Source organism: Triturus cristatus, chromosome 4_2, assembly GCF_964204655.1.
Source record: "Triturus cristatus chromosome 4_2, aTriCri1.1, whole genome shotgun sequence".
Taxonomy (NCBI): Eukaryota; Metazoa; Chordata; class Amphibia; order Caudata; family Salamandridae; genus Triturus; species Triturus cristatus.
The window spans coordinates 343,752,893-343,771,190 of record NC_140586.1 but is presented as its reverse complement, the minus strand read 5'-3'; positions in this window follow the sequence as shown (position 1 = coordinate 343,771,190).

Here is an 18,298-nt window from a genome sequence, read left to right as displayed (position 1 = left end):
AGTTTAGAACGCGATGGAGTGGTGTAGAGGTGTTGCAGTGCCTCCAAAGTTGGTGGTTCTGTGGGAAACTGTGGGTATAGTGCACGCAAAGCGGACCGCAGTCTGGTGTATATAAATATTTCGCATTGCGGTATTCTTCCCATCTTCTTGGAAGGTTGCTACCTCTACAAATTGACCCCCAGGGTTGACAATCCTACCTCATTCAGAAGTGCACCAGCCTCCCCCGAAACAGAGATTGCAGTATGGTGGAAAAGCGGCATATTCGGCGTGTAAAGCAGCAGTTTCTGTGCTCGCCTCCCAAGTTCTTGCCATGTTCCGGCCGTGTTTTGCACTGTGTCTCTCTCACCTTTTTCAAAGACTGTGTGTTTATTGACTATCATAGCTTTAAGTGGTATCAGATGCACCGCCCCCGCTTCCACCGCAACGTGGGGAATGTAGTCTGGTGGTTGTTGCCAGTAGTAGGCGTAATGCGCCTGTCCGCAGAGATAGTACAGCTGAAAGTCTGGTGCAGTGAAGACACCCATATCATAAGGGAGCGTTAAGATTTCCCATTTAACTCGTAGCTTTTTACCGCCCCATGCAAGTGTGATTAACAGTGAGGGAAGTGTGGCAAAGAAATGGCGTGTCAGATGCACGGGTATATTCATAAACAAATATAGGAACAGCGGAAGCACAACCATTTTCATTAGTGCAATCCTGTCAGCAAATGACAACAGCAGTCTTATCCATCTGTTCACTTGCTCTTCGAGCTGTATGATGGCCCTACCATAATTAGCTTGAACAACCACTTGCGAATCCCTATAAATCCATATTTCCAGGTATTTCACTGGGTCTGAGCACCACTCCAACGGGTAGCCTAGCTCAATCTGTGGGGTGTTGTCAGTTAGGGGCAGAATAATTGATTTAGAACAATTTATCCCAAGTCCCGAGTACCATTTGAGCTGTATATATTCTCTGATAAGTTGTTCTAAATGGGTTGCAGGGTGTCGCTCATAAAGCACTATGTCGTCTGCATACATGGAGACTGCTAGAGGCCGCTGATAAAAGCGCAGCGCTGCCGTAGAATACACTTCAGCGGCTCTAACACCTCTGCAAATAATAAGGGTGACAGCGGGCACCCCTGCCGCGTATTCCGTTGTATCTAGAATATGTCCGATGCCTGTCCATTTACCCTTACACGTGCCACAGGGTCCGTATAGAACAGTTTAATCCAGTTTGTAAAAATAAAGGGCACTCCCATGCAATTTAAGAATGCAAACATATACTTCCAGGAAATGGAATCAAGGGCCTTAGCGGCGTCCAGAGGACTGCCACTGTAGGCAAAGCGGGTTCAAGCATATGTAGCAATGCAAATAACGTGCGGAGGTTGTGCGACGTAGATCTAGCGGGCACAATCTTCAACTGATCAGGAAAGACCATAACAGGGAGAAGCAGCCGCAGTCTGTTAGCCAGCACTTTCGCCAAAATTTTAACAGCGGTATTTATCAAGGATAGGGGCCTATACGATTCACACCTGTCCGGCGCCTTGTCAGGCTTTAATAAGGTGACAATCAATGCTTTCCGTAAAGTGGGCGGGAGACGCTGCACATCATACGCTTCCGTGTACATCTCTAGAAGACAGGGGGCCAATATGTCAATGTATTCTTTAGAAAACTCGGCTGGTAAGCCTTCTGTACCTGCGGCCTTCCCATTCGGCAACACAGGGATGGCCTCCTGAACTTTCACAAGAGTTATTGGATGCATTAAGAAATCTTGCTGTCTACGTGAGAGCCACACAAGCGCCACATCATCAAGATATAGCGCCATCTCTGCCTCCCCTGCCGACTGCCGACTGTCGACACGCATACATTGTCTGGTAATATTGCGCAAATGTTTTAAGTATACCAGGTGTATCGTAGTGTACAATGATGGCTTTAACTGCATAGGTCTTCCCCATGGGTCTGCTATTCTGGTAGCCAACGCCTTCCAAGGTCTACCTCCTTCGCCATAGTATCTAGCTGCCCGTCTGCGCGACATGTGACGTATTTCCTGGTCTGCCACTTCGTTATACTCTGTAATCTTAGCTTTGATGTTCGCTAATAAAGTGGTCTCCCAATTTGTGCTCCAACTTACTCATAGTGCCGCACAGTGATTTGAGAACCCCAGCCTGTAGACCTATATATGCTCCCCGTATGGTCACTTTAAACGCTTCCCATAATGTCCCCACACATTGCAATGAGCCCTTATTATATGAAAAATAGTCTGAGATAGCTTCATGAACTCCTTCGCAGAAAACCGGTAAGGAGGAGGACTGCAAACGCCACTGAAATGGTGTGGGCGTGTGAGTTGGTATAGACCTGTTAAGCAAAACTGGGGAGTGATCGGACATGGTTTTAGTTAAATGTTGGACATTCGTTGTCCATGTATTCACATCACTCGTGACTAGCCAATAGTCAATGCCTGTCCTAGATTTATGCACATAAGAATGACATGTGCCATCTCTCAATCCAGGATGCCACACTCACCAGATATCCAACAATCCCAAGTCCAGCATACCATTACTGACAGATAGCGCTGCCTTGTTTAACGTGAGCTCAGCTGATGTCAAACGATCTACTTCAGGCACTAACACAACATTAAAATCCCCCCACATTTAATTGCCGAAAGAGGTAATTTGCATATTTTACCCCACAGTGTCTCATAAAAGGCAGGGTCATCCGTGTTAGGCCCATAAATGTTTACAATGACCACTCTTGTACCATAGAGCATACCCTGTACCAATATGTATCGCCCCGCTTCATCTTCCTTCACGTGTAGGGGCTTGAAGGGCATACCTTGTTTTATCAATATCACAACAACCCTCGCATAAGAGGAGTAAGATGAGGCTAAGTGTACACCCGCCCACCTAGTGGCTACTGTATAGCGTTATGTAGCTCACATGCTCAGTCCTCTGTGTCAGTGTCATCCCCTGCAGCCTACGGCGATCCCTGCTGCTCAATCTGTCGCACGTACTGCATGGCTCCTTTGGATGTCATTAAAATTCAGACTTTGCCTGCTTTTTGTATTCGCAATCGTGTGAGGTATAGTAGCGCATATCGAATTTTCAGTGTTTGGAGCTTATTCTTCACAGGATGGAACTCTTGTCGTGCCTGCTGCACAGCCTCCATGAAGTCAGGGAATAACGCCACTTGCATGCCCTGGTAGGTGGTAGCCCCTTTTATTCCGGCTAGTCGAAGCGCCGTATCCCGGTCATGATAGTTGAGTAGTCTGGCAAAAATGGGGCATGGCGGAGCACCGGGTATGGGTTTGGGTGGCAGTGACGTGTGAACACGTTCCACAATCAGCACATTTGAAAAATGGTCGGCTCCTAGCATATCTTTGAGCAAATTCTCGACATATAGCTCCATTGCGCCCGTATTGGTTGACTCTGACACACCTGTAATCCTCAAGTTATTACGACGGGAGGGAACTTCAAGATCTTCATTCTTCGCCTGAATCACCGCCAGGAGTTTTTCCATACTGGAGCACGATGCACTAACAACCTCTATCTGGTCTTCAGTCGTTGAAATGCGTTGTTCTGCTTCAGCTATCTTCAAACTATGCTAGTCAAGTTTCGCTGTCATGTTATCTATCCGCAGGTTGAGGTTATCAATCTTTGCATCAATGGACTGAAGACTCTGTTGCATACTGAGCATCATGCACTCCAGTTTGTTGCTAGTGCCCACCTCCAGTTTAGGCTCAGTGTCTGAAACAGCTGGAGTTTGAGATTTTGTCAGCCTCCTGGTCTCACAGTTCAGCTTAGCGTGCTGTTTATCTGTCTTGCCCATGATTGATGCCGCTTCTTGAAGGGCTCCACCTGTATGACAGCCGAGATGTCGCAGCTGGGTTATATCTGCCGTTCAGCATTCCACACAGGTAGGGAGTATTGGATGAAGGGGGCACACCGTTGTATGAGGAGGTGCAGCACTCTCCCACAAGGAGCTCGAGTATACGCAGGTTGCTGTTGGTAGAATTGCGTTGGGCAGCCCCACACCAGTTGTGTCAGATACGATGTTCAGCACCTCACAAGTTCAGTACGTCATCATCTACCACCATAAACCGGTGGCGAGCAGCAGCACGGCTGCAGCAGATCTTCTCCTAATCCTGAACAGGACCAGGGCAGTGCGACATGTGGACCTTAGTCGTCATCTCCACAGCCCATCATAGCACCTGTGTGTCAGCAGCGTTTATTGCAGTCCAGACGGGGGTTGCACGACGGCAGCCGTAGCACCACAAAAGGTTTGGGACAGCAGTGCGCCGTGACGCCGCAACTTGTAGGCTACTCGTGGACAGGCCCGAAGCTCCACCTGATAAAACTGTCGATCTAACGACACTGCGCTAACTCCCACGCAGTACTGGGGGCTTCACAAGGCTGAGCGTTTTGAGTTATTTCAGGCTAGCAGACCCCAGCACACACGTTCATCTGGCGCAGGTCAGGGATAGGCCCACAAGGCTCTGAGTGCGGTGCACCCAGCAGGCTGCCCCGCACCTAGGCCTCCACGTCGCCGCCGCATCACCCTGGGCAGTTGGTATGCGGGGCCACAGCTCAAAGTCCCGATATTCGCGGCCGCCGTCTCAGTCTGTCCCACCGCCGCTTGGCTAGGCTCACACAGCCGGGCAGCAGCGCGAGGAGGGTTCACGACTCCGCAAGGCTCTACAGCCACGTCCTCATGCCTATATCGTCGGCGCTGTTAATGTCCATTCTGCCAGGTCCACTCTACCACACAGCGATGCTTTGCCGTGGCCCTCCACTGTGTGGTCCCCACAGACTGTTCCAGCATAGGCCGCGCTCTTCAGAACCTTACTCCAGGCCTCAGCAGGCTCAGATTGCTGTCCGTGATATGGCGGGTCACCCGGGGCGCAGATTGCGGCAGCGAGATCTCACCGCGCCTCTACGGTGATTCAGGAGTCAGGCCAGCTACAGTTTCCCACCGCTGCAGCCCTCCAGACAGCGAGGACAGGTTTGCAGCTAACAGCTCGCCAGGGCTTGGAATGACGGCACTGAAGTCAGCAAAGTGCTCCTCGCATAGTGAGACGTTAGGATATGTTCATATTACTGCTGGATGGCGGTGCTGGTGCAGGATATTGGGCGGATTACTACCTTGACCAGCAGAGCAGCACTAAATTGCGGCCATTTTGCTCCGGGCTCTCTAGCGCCCCCCCCCTTACAGGGACTCTGAGTATACTTTTATGTTTTATCAAACATTTTATTGGATTTTATGTTGAATTAGGCATAATAAGAAGTGCAGATCTTAAATCACGAGTCAACTGATCCCACAAAGTCAAGATATGTCAGTCATTCTAAATTCCTAGATATAAATAAATATAACCAGATGAAAACTAATCTGCCATCTATTTCCAAGTGCAACACCAGGGAACTGCTATATTGATAATAATATGCATGCACTGTCTGACCTTCACATGTGCAGTCTTCAAGGCAGTTGTCCAGGAATACACCTCCAACCCCAGAATGTAACAAGTCCTTTCACCCCACCCGTTGTGTTCCACCAAGGCCCCCCAGATCTTCTTAAATTACTTAGTAGAGCAAACCCTGTTAGCATACATTGTTTTTTCAGCTTAATGCACCAATCTTTGCAGCAAACGCAGTCCTCAGCTGTTGGAGTGGTGTGAGCACCCCACTTATGGTCAGTGACTCTCATAACTTGAGTGAATCCTACTTTTTATGGTAAATGCTTTCAATGGTAGTAGGGGTGTGGGCGCAGGTCTGACAGTGCAGACCCTCTGTTAGAAATGGGATTTCTGGTTGGCTAGGGCTTGCGCCTAAGCCAGGCAGAAACCACCACTCTTGTCAGGGCAAGGGAGTTACACGCTGAAGATAACCCCTGCTCACCCCCTTGGTAGCTTGCCACGAGCAGTCAGGCTTATCCCAGAGGCAATGTGTAAAGGGTTTGCGCAACACACATACACAGCAGCAACACACTACGCACACCACAAAAGGAACTCCACACAAGGTTATATCAAAAATAGCCTTTGTATTATCATAAACACATTAGGAACATAATCACACATTTACACTGTGCCAACTGGCACTGGCAATATTCACAGGGGAATATATAGAGGACCAGACCAATCGGGCCATGGTCAGAACCATCCCATTGTCAGTAATAAACATAAAACACAACCAGTAACTACTGGTACCATAATGACCTCAGCATTATCATATTAGTATTAGACACCATCCTAAAATATCATAACATGACATCAGGCATAAACACATTAGGCCCAAACCTTATCAGCATAAACACATTACGCATTAATCAGGGCCTCACACACTGAAACTGATCCCAGGCCAACTGACCTTCTCAGAGGGCTCAAATGCCCTCTCCCAAATGTCAGGGCTGGCTGCCACTGCAGCAGAATCAAAAGTGCGCAATTGCTCTGGCACCACTGTGCCAAAACGTTGCAGCTGCCCACAACGGTGGCGCAGCTGTGACCTGCAAATGAAGGCACTGGCACTACTGTGCCTGTGGAGTCCCCTTCTCAGGGACTCTAATGCAGGAATGCCCACAACAGACATCTACAGTCTCGCGCTTCGCCTGGTCCCCCTTCCTGGGACCAGGACTTTGACGGGGAGCCTGCGACTTCACCCGGGCCCTCTCCTGGGGCTCGGGACTTCTCTGGCCAGATGGGTGGGGCTCTGTGGCGTCGACCGGCTGCCACTCACCAACACTGCTTACTGGGAGCCCCTTCAGGGACTTCGGAATGGAGCCTGCGAGGCGCCAGTCCCCTTGTGATTTCCTCCCTCGCTGGGTAGGCTTTGTCTTGTCTCACTTCGCCCGGTCCCCCTTCCTGGGACCGGGACTGCGATGGGGAGCCCACAAGGCTCTGAACGGCTTCTCCGGCAGGTGGGACTTCTTCCCCCTGCTCCGCCGGATGGCTTCTAAGCCCCGCCCACAGTCAGGCTAACTCTTTCTGGCTTCCGGGTCAGTGGCTTTTCTCGATCGGGCCGCAGCGGTAATTTCCTTGGCAAACGCGGGGTGGACACCCACCGTAATTAAATAAAACACCTCATGCGGGGTGGGCACCCGCCTTTAAAGAATCCCATAAGCGGGGTGGGCACCTGCCAACTCAGTGGCAATGCGGGGTGGGCACCCACTGTCGAAAATGCAAGAACCGGGGTGGGCTCCCGCTCCGCTTGGCAGGAATGCGGGTGAATCCCCACGTCGGGATTCCCTCCAAATAGTCGGCAGCTCCGCGCTGGGAAGCCCAAGCTCTTCTCAGCAAAAAAAAGCAGAGCGCTCCCAAGGTGCTAAAGTCCCAAAGTCCTCAGAGGGGAAGGAGGGCAAAGCTGGGCCCTGGCAGGCCAGCACACAGGGCCCTACAGCAGGGAGGCAGTCCCTCGTGGCGGTTCCTCCTGAGGCCCAGCAGCAGCAAGCCCCCCAAGCACAGGAACAACACCATTTATGGGGTCACAGCCCCTATATTTATATTGCATTTTTGTTTGTTTGCAGTACAGGGCTTTGGGGAAACCAGATGCAACTGGTTCAAGGGGGAATTGGAGCACTTTGTTTACAAGGCTTCTCTTCCCCTTTGTCAAGTGGGGGCTCAGTGATTCACCCTGCCCCTCCTGGAGCCACACACACCTCACCAGCCCCTGTCACTCAAAAGCCAGACATGCAATTCACATCAGGCAGGAAGACACATAGCACACAGAAATGCCAACTTCTAAAAGTCGCATTTCTAAAATAGTTATAATAAATCTGCGCACACCATTGTGCAGCATTTATTATCACTATTCCAAATATACCAAACTTGACCGCGCTGCGCCTCTCATATCAGGAATTACCACTGAAACACTTATCAGAGAATCCCCAATGCATTCTTATGGGAGGGCAGCCCCACAGTAGTGAGGAACCAAAATGGCTGTTTGTCACTACCAAGACATGTCACTCACTTAAGGTACATGTCCTTATCTTTTACCAACAATGCACCCTGCCCATAGGGCTAGCTAGGGCCTACCTTAGGGGTGACTGACATGTAGTAAAAGGGGTGTCACAGACATGGCACACACGTTAGGTGCCACGTCACTGTGGCAGTAAAACTGTGCGCACAGGCCCTGCAATGGCAGAGGCCTGAGATAGGTTTGCAAGGCTAATTTGGTGGGTGGCGCAATCAGCGCTGCAAGCCCACCAGTAGCATTTCATTTACCAGGCCTGGGTATACGAGATACCACTTTACAAGGGACTGGCAGGTAAATTAAATAGGCCAAGCAGGTGTAGACCAATCATACCATATTTATCACAGAGGGCACACACACTTTACACTGGACAGTAGTGCTAAAGTGCCCAGAGTCCTAAAACCACCAACACCATGTCAGAAAAAAGGCTAGGAGAAAGGCAAAAAAGTTTAGGGATGACCCTGCAAAAAGGGCCAAGTCCAACACCCTCTATTTCCAATATTCTTCTGTTATTGGGCAACTTTAGTGCTTGTATAAAAGAGCCTTTCAATCTGCATCTCCCAAGACATCATTGGTGGGCTTGACAAATCTGGACCTTTGTGTAATATACTCAATGGATAATTTATAACTGTATTAATCTCAATGTTGCTCTCACTGCCACATAATTTGGATACATCAAAGCTTACTCCCATTCATATTTATCAATATTACCTGCAGCTCGTTCCTATCTGGTCTTCAGTTTCTCCAGACCTTTCACCATTGCAGTGACATACATGCATGATATTGCTTATTGTATATTAGTCTGTATTTTAAGGGTGACTGCTCTAGCTCACTATCTTCTTGCGAGTATTTGAATGTTTGAGTCGTGTAATGCGTATTCAGATTGGAATTGTGACAATGATAATACACTCTAAGGGTTTGTGACTGGCAGCTTCTCATATGCTGGTGGTCTTTCTTGCAACATGTCTACCGTTTCTTCTCAAATACACATCTGTCGCTTAGGTAGGCTGGTTCATCCTATGGCGCACAGGCCCTTCTGTTTATGTGAGTTAAATGCGCAACCTCTCAGTATCGTCTGCCATTGGAGAGTGGTATGCCTTCTTCAAACGTGCTTTTTAGGTCGAGCTTAGCGGCAGCACACATGCGCTACTTGCTATGCGAGGCATGTAGTAGTTAAGTATGCTGTGTAAGCCTCGCCCACTCTCCGCCAATACTTTTCATTGGTTGGTGTCATTGTCCTTGGTAAATGCTGGCTTTTGATTAATTGTGAGGCTTGTTTGTCCGTCCTTGTTACCGTCCTGTCTCCATTTGGTACCGCCCATGAGGATTGGATCTTTTACTTGTCTCCTTCATAAGTCGGTAAGCACATTTTTCTTTAATGCTCCTCCCTATTCCACCCACGACATTTCAGTAGGCCCTCTGGTTTTACTAATGTACATATTTGAATAATAGCGCGTCCGCTTTAACTATAGTGGCCATGCTTATTCATTTTATTAAAACTTCAGGCCGCTTTCGTTAGGGCTGTGCAAGTGAGGGGCACAATGTTATAACATTTGCAAAGTAATAGGACTCGCATTTACGCACATTCAAGCTATTGTCACTGTAAATGACAATACCGTTTATTTATGTTTTAAAAACAAAAACATAAATAAAAGGCATCGTCAGTATCAATGCCAATAGCTCAAACTCGTGTAAATGCGAGACCGGTAGCATTGCAAATGCTAGTTTATGAATGAAATTAAACATTTCATTAAAAAAAATGTTTTAATGTGTGATTAGTTTTGTATTTTTGTGTATATCTATGAGATTCAAATCGTAATGATTGCTTAGGTGAGGGTCTCCGGCTTCCAATAGTGATTCAGTGATGGTATACAGAAGTCAAAAGGTTAAGAAATTCTGCCCTACAGCTTTAGGATAACAGTTTGTGTTTTGGGGATGGGCTTCCTTTTACCGGACCTCAAGGAGGAGGTGTCCTAAGGGAAGCCATGGGAGTATGTAGGGATTTATTTTTTGTAAAGCCCATGTGCTGACTACAGGGAAGTGACACACCTCCTTCAGTAAGTACTGGGACACGTTTGGGTAATCAGAGTAATAAAAAGTTTCAGTAAACATTCCCTTTATTACTCTTTTTTGCTCCAGGTCTAAGTCTGATGGTGAAAAATAACCCCGCAAAATGTATAATACAGGTGGTGGGAAACCCCAAAATGAGAGCAGGTGCTCACCACCCGCAACTACATGAACAAATTAGGCACTGGGGAGAAGGCCCTATCACGACCAGCAGACTATGGTACCACAATGGGAAGATTGACTTCTTTTTTAATATAAAACAGAAAACAACACTTACTTTCCACTACCATTTCCTGCCCTGTGAGTTACCAACATAAGCCCATATTTATGAAGCCTTTGCGTTGTCCTTGCAACACACAAGGTAATGCAAAGGCTTCAGAAATATTTACAAAGCCATGCAAGGCCTGATTTGCATACTTTTTGAAGAAATGTAACGTAAGGCTGCTGCTTGTCGTGCTTTACATTACATTTGAACTTGAAAGACATTCCATGGGTAGAGCATGGGCGTTCATATGCATCCACCCATGAATTTTGGCACATTCGCAGATTTATAAAGACTTTTAAACCCAAGAGAGGTGAAACGAGGAGAAATATCTAAGGATTGTTTTTGCAGAAAGATGTCCCTTCCTGCACAAAATCAGTCCTACCACTATGAAGCAAGGGGACCTGCATTGGCGCTCTGCTACACATAGCACGCCAGCGCAAGGAGAGAGCGGAAATGCTCTATATTTTTGTAAATGTGGAGCGTTTTTGCTCTCTCTCTTTCACGCAACGCAGCGATGTGGGGTAACTTTGCTTGCTGCCCTGCGTTGCGTCAAAGTTTCATAAATGTGCCCCCTAGTATTTAACTGTGATAAAATCACAAATAAGGGAACTCAAATAATCTAGAGGCTTACAAATAGGATCCATTACAGGTGCTGTCTGGAATTTAAGCACCTAGTACAAACAATGCTGCAAGCTTGGGCAAATGTCAAGTAATGCCTTTTGTTTTCCCTGGCAGCAAAAAAACCACGGACGTAGTCGAGAAACCCTGGAGTCTGAACAATGGTGCTGATTTGTTCTGGGATTCTCCTATACCCCTGTATTTTGGGGGACATGTAGATTGTGTGCTGTATGTTTTTAACTTCGATGCCAGCTAAGAATATTAAACAAAGTGCAAAACACGGGCTACTGATCTTTGTATAAAATATGGAATAGATAAAATTCCAACAGAGGTGTTACCCGCTCTGATCAAGAGCATGTAAAGTTGTTTGTTAAACTTTCCAAACTGAATGAAAAGTGGGACAAAATGTCAGCTAAATTTGTTTGGTGAGGAAACATTTTTTGAAGATAAATGCTCTCACAAAAACATGTATTTTGTGGTAAACATTTTCCATGAGGGAAGTTTAAACACTGCAAACTTTTCAAACTGCACAAAGCGAGAAGTTTACCACCTTTGTCCAGCTTTGTGAAAGAGGTTTACAATTTAACACACTGCTGGGTCGCAAGAGTTGGACCTTTTGGGAACAGCAGTCAGTGGTCCCTAGATTATAGGTGTACTGTCAATTGACACAACCTATGGACCTGCTATGCTTTGCTGTACAGTTTTTTTTTCACATGCCAGCAACAAGCATGAAGGGTGCATAAAGTATGTGGTATTGTGCGCTGTGATCATTTTAGGTTTTAAGGTCTCGCCTGATCCAGCGCATGCGCTGCTCTGGCCGAGACATTTAGTTGCTGCATTTGAAAGTGCTACCTACCAAAGCGGCCACAAGCTTACTGTCACGCGCACAAGCGCGCGTGCTACTGCGCGCGCATCCCTAGCGTGCTTTAGCGCGTCATCGCAATCACTTTCGCTTTCAGAGTGATCGCAATGACTTTCTCTTTCACGGCCGCACGGCGGTACTTTTACTGCCGCGCGGCCAATGCTTGTGTTTTTTAGCAGTAGGCCTTGACGTGCTTCCACATAAATAATGGGAGGCGTGCGCCTTTTTGTTCTGCATGTGTCACGTCAAGGGATGCGACTTATAGCACTGCTTTAACTTCAGTAATAGTGGCAACGCCTTTCTTTGATTCTGCACAGCTCGCTTCAGGAGATGCCGCTTATAGCAGCAGGACAACAGCTACACACTTCCTCCTTAGCATACGCTGCTTAGTGAGATTGCCTGGATTAAAACAATCTATGTTTTATTTTTGGCAGTGCGCCATGCCGCACTTAATCTTTAATAACGGCGTCCATGCACCTTTATTTGGTTCTGCACAGCTCTCGTCAGAAGATGCCCCTTATAGCAGCAGCCACAAACGTGGAGCCAGAACTCCTGATAAGCACCAGCCGGAAATCTTATCCACTTCCACCCAATAGCAACAACCAGTATCTGGCGACAGCTACACGCTTCCTCCTTAGCGTGTACTGCTCAGTAAGAGTGCCTGGATTAAACCAATCTGTTTTATTTGAACATCGCGGCACACCGTGCTTCATCTTTAACATGACGGCAGGGCTTTTGGTCTCATTTGTGCAGCGTGCTCAACTCAACCTTTATTTAAATAAATAGAATTTTTGGCAGCACGCAATGCTGCGCTTTAACTTTATTATCGCCACACACCTTGCTTTTGTTCTGTGTGGCTTGGTTCACGAGATGCCGCTTATAACACCGCTTTAACTTTAATATTACTGGCAGCGCACCTTTCTTTAGTTCTGCCTGGTTCGCGTCAGCAGCAGCCACAAATGTGGAGCCAGCACTCCCGCTGAGCACCATCTGGAAATCCTATCTGCTCTCACAAAACACGAACAGTTGGTATCTCAGCAAAAACAGTATACAGTGGGAATACCAATCCCGTCTCCGTTCTCTCCACTACCCTACACATCACTTTCTGTCACCCACCTCCATATCTCATTTAATAAAACAAAACAAAAATGTTAAAGGCCCAGCAGCAGATTGCTGCTGTACCACTCTGCTGTACAAACACGCATTGGCATAGCCAATAGGTCTCGCCTTTGGGACCTTATAAGTGCTAAGCCATGCAACAGTTGATGTTGTTGTGATGGAGCTTAGATTTCACCTATAAAATGTATGCATTATTATATGACAAAAAGCTGCAGACATGAGTTTTATAATGGCACGCAGATTGTGGAAAAGCAAGATTGAAAACATAGGGCTTCAGTTTGGAGGTGCTTTTATGTGAAAACATGCTTAATTAGTTGAACAGCCATGCTTATATGTGATTAATCCATATGTAATCTCACTATAGAATGCACATTAATTTAGAAAATGTATTTGTACTTTTAAAATGGCATCATGTATTTTTGCAAGAGTAGAAATGTGCTGAATTGTGTTTCACAGTTTAGAAAACCACGTGATTTTAGTTTGCTTTAGTGGACTAAACTGAAACAGTTTGGAATGTGCTACTTTTTCCCTAGCAACTTTCAATGAACGGGCTCTGATAAAAAAAAAACCTACCTACCGCTTCCTCCGACCTTCAAAATGTTGCATATAAATGTAGCCTGTTTAAACGTGGAGAGAAGAACACACAATTTTTTTTTCATAAATCACAAGACTGAAATTTGAACAGGAACAAGCCTGATTAATGACGTATCCAGTCAGCCCATGGGGAGATGATATGTCTTGAAGTTCTGATTGGACCAGCTATTAGGACTGAGCACATGAAATTTTACTTGAAATATGGCGCACAAGTGGGAGGAGTGCTCCTTTTTGCCTTGCTATTTGCCTCTCTCCAGGCCCAGTTTCTGTGCTGGACACAGAGACAGGGAGGGGCTGCATTCTGTGGGGCCTATGGTGCAGCTTGAGACAGAGACACAGACTAGCACAGCGAAACAGAGGCAGAGGGAAAGAGCTGAAAGGATCAGAACAGATTTAAATTTTAGGTGCTAAACTGCATTTATTTCTCTTTATGGGATATTTTTGCCATTATTAATTATTGATTAACCTTGTAAGACTTACTCTTTTTCTTAGAAACTCTTTAAGAGTTTTGACTGACAATTTGCGCCACATTTCCCTTCCTATATGTGATGCTTATATGCAGACGGTAATATGTTCTGTATTAATGCTATTTTTCTTATTTTTCAATTCTGTAACCTGATTGATATTTGACTAATGAATAAAGAGTCAGAGAACCTTAACTTTGACTTAAATAAAACCCTTTAAAATAACTCACCACTCTCATTATTGCCTCTAATATTGTGTGCATTTAATTTTTATATATATGTAAAGTCTCCTGTTTGGTGAAACACGGTCATCAAAAGATCCATCATTTTTCACCCTTTACAACGGTAAACCATAGGTGATGTGGTTTTGAATAGGGAAATTACCAGGAAAATTACCGCTGGATCAGTTTTTGGTAGCAGAGTTAAGTTTAGTGCCATCACCAAAAGGAGCATAAATAGTTTAATGACTAGCGCTAGAAAATAATTGCCCAAGTAAGATAAAGTCCTGATTCCTGTGCTTAGAACCTGAAGACTGGCAAAGCAGTACTGGAAAGGTGATACAAGAAGGAGATTGCTGGAGAGGTGTGAGTATTAATAGGGTTGTGAAATGTTAATGTGCCTGCAGGTATGTTTTTTGGTGTTGAAAAATAGTAAGGGTTTTGACGGTGGATGAAAGTTTGCTCATTTTGACTTGATATTTTTTAGTTTGTGTTATTGATTGAATTGGTAATTTCACAGGACAGATTTATTGATTATTGATTTATGTACTAACATTCTATGTTGAGTCGCGTCAAGTTTTATGTTGTTTTTGAAGACTTCTGGGATGTAGGAAGTCGGATATTTGTAATGATTCCGTAGTAGGGCAGAGGTAAGCGCTGTTCTCGGGAAAGACGGAATTATTGGTGCCCTGTAGGTACACGGGGAAAACGTGTAACGATTGAAGTTGCACGACGCATTGTCTGGGTTCGATTCGGTGACATCGTGTTTCCATTAGAGACATTTTCTGTGTGGGAGAAGTGTGTATGATAGCAAAGGTTACCTGTGAAATTCTGGTCTTAGGTACCAGGGATCCAACTGGCATTCCGATAACGCTTATCACTGGAAAGGTAATAGGTTCTCTCTGAGCTTGTTAGAAGGACAAAGGAGAGGTAAGCGCTGCTTTTTAACATATGTCATAATTCTGTAGTAGGACAGACTGTCCGCTGTTCTCGGGAAAGACAGAATTCTGTGTGAATGTACTACATTTTCCGTGTGAAAGTGCGTGAATGAAATAGCATTCAGGTTAATTGTGAAACTCTGGTTTTATTTCTCAGGAGCATTGGGTCTCCAACTATGTGTCTTAACTCTGGAGAAACGTTTAGCTAATGCTTGTTAGAAGGGTAAGGTAGAGGGATGTGTTATTTTATCAACGGAAGTAACGATTCCGTAGTAGGGCAGAGGTAAGCGCTGCTCTCGGGAAAGACGGAATTCTTGTGAAAAAGGTCATTAACTATACTTTGGTTAGCGTAACAGATAATGGTGGAGTTTTTATGTCATTACTAATGAATTTTGAGTAAAAGAGAACATAAGAAAAAGATTGTCGTAAGATTTTGTAAAGGGAGGGCTAGTAGCAGGAGGAAAACTGATGTCCCAAAGGGCCACGCTGGCACTGGATGAGACAGTGGGTGTGTAGTGAACCCTGTTTGTAAAGAAGGGGTCAGTAGCAGGAGTTAAACTGACTGAAACTGTCAATTGTGGCAGGATTGGAGAAAATAAATTGCATTAAAATATTGCAAAAATGGAATTGTTTAAAGGTTTAAAGAAGCTGTTTGGAGGTAAAGTGAAAAATTTGTTTTTTGTTGTTGATGCTCCTGAAGGAACACCTGTGCGTGCATTTTATGTCTACCAATTTGGGACAAAATTCATGTATGTGGGTTCACCAATGGTGCAAGATTACTGAAAAAGAGGGTCCTTTGAGGTTTCCAAAAGATGGTACTTTTGAATTGCAAGTTATTGACAAATTAAGGGAAGTGTTATGTGAAAGAAAGACACCATCTAGAGCTGCACAATTTGAGGCCTTAAGCATGTGGGAAAAAGCAGCAAGTGACAAAGCAAGTGAGGATAAAAAGGTAAAGCACCAGATGCTGGAGAAGGGAATTAATGATGATACAAAGCTTCAAATAAATAATGATTCAGGGGAAGAAATAATGGATGCATTGTTAACTGAGTGTCCGCCACTTTATGTGGTTCCCATTAAAAATACTGAAAATAGTATACCAGTAAGTACTACAGTGGCTATTGCTTCTGTTGAACAGAGAGAAATACAGAATGAGAGAAATGTGCAGACATTTCAGATTGACCCACTACCTGTCGATTCAGCACTGGCAGTGATACCTCTAGGTGTTACTGCTTTAAATGTGACTGCTTTAGTGAAAAATCTACAAGCTGCAGATGTACAGACAGTGCCTAGACAAATTATGACTGTTGGCCACAACTCTGGATGGTGTATGGGAGTGGGCATCACAGGTGGGTCGCGGACTGGATGATACTACAGGCTCGGGTGAGGGAGGGGAGGGAGTTGGGTGTTTTGTATAGTTATGCTAACTGAGAAAACTGTGATCTCCGGTAGAGAACACCACTACGGAAATGATGTACTGTGCTGAACTATCGGACGCTCATAACACATTGCATATTTGATAACTGTGCTATCAGGATTGCAGGGAGGTGGGATGAGTGGTGCGACAATATATCTCATGAAGTTTTGTCAGCCGGCCTCTGGGTTGTAGGCGCGAAGCAATGTACATCACTGTGAGTTATCACTTAATAAAAAATAAAAAAATTAAAAATAAAAAACAAATTATGACTGTTCAAATTTATATGAGCCTACTCAAAAGGTTCAAAGAGTTGTAGAAGGAGTAAATATGTCAGGGTTTATTTCAGAAACTCAGAATGCACAGATTATTGAACAGAAATTACCCCAGACAGTCCAAGCATTGAAAGATGGGGAAAAAATTGTGTTTACAGCACCCACAGCCCAGAATAAAATGAATATATTTGAAGATGGGATTTTTCAAACCTACTTTGAGGAAGCAGCAGTAATTAAAAAGATAGAAAGCATGGGGGAACAAATTAACCCATACCCCGAAAAAGAGAAACAGCTTAGTGTTTTAAATTCAACATTTGAGCATGAAGAAATTAACAGCCCTTGCTATTTAAATCATGAAAAAATGAACCAGTGTGAGGAAAAATAATTAATTTCCCTGAGTAAGGAAACAAATACATGTGCAGTAACTACACATGGTAGACTGACCGATTTGACTCAAAAATATGAAATAAATGTTTCAGGAAGTTTTCCATTTCAGAAAAGTTTCAGGGTAAATGTGGATGATGAGGCAAATGAGACAATGTGTTCTTCAGAAATGCAATTGCACAATGCAGAAACGAAATATATTTTTAAATGCAATGGGTTTGAGAAATTAGGAGACAAGTGCACAAGAAAACATGAGAAGAGAAAGAAACCACCAGACCTAGCAAGGAAACTGGATAAGAAAAAGAAACCACCAGATTTAGTTGAGGAAAATAATAAGCAGAATGAGGGAGAAGCTTTTGCTTGCACATTGAGAGAAATGGTGGGAGAAGTGCATGTTCATGTGCCACGGAACAAAAGTGAACTTGCAGAATTTCTGAATACATTCCCGAAATTGAGAGACAAACTTATGCTGTGGTACCCACAAGTTGATGGATTTATCGGAATTTTAAAGGAGTTGGGTATTTATTTGGGAAATTATTTTTGACACTGCCATGCAAACTGAATTATGGTTTGAATCTAAAGTTGCGGTGCAAAGGCCAGGTGAGGAGACAGTGAAAAATGTTTGCATGAATGCACCATCATTTTCTCTTGCAGTGATTACTTTTCTGAAGGGCAGAGTGCCAGGAAAATATGTTAATTGGGTACAGATTAAAAGAACAAAACAGGAGCTAAAATTGGTTCATGAGTTTTGTGAAAGTGTATGTTTAATGTTTCAGCAAACCAGTGGTAGAGTATGTCCTGATGCCACTAGAATAAGATTTTTTATGACTCAGTTGGTTATTGGTTTAATATTTTCTGATCAGATCAGTGTAAACATTCAGCAAAAGCTGATAGAATGGCATCTGAAGGATGAAGGTTACTATTGTGCTGGACAGCGAATGAAGCCAAAAGAGTTTGAAGAAAAACCTATGATGGTACAGAGAAGGTATGCACAGAAACGTTTTCAGAATAAACTGTTTGCAGAGAATAAAATTGTGGTACAGGGTGATGTTTCACAAGCAGTGGTAAAAAGTGCTCAGGAAGATTTGGTGTTCCACAGGATGGAAATAAAGGTGTTTTGGTTTGTGCAAATTCAGGTATGGAT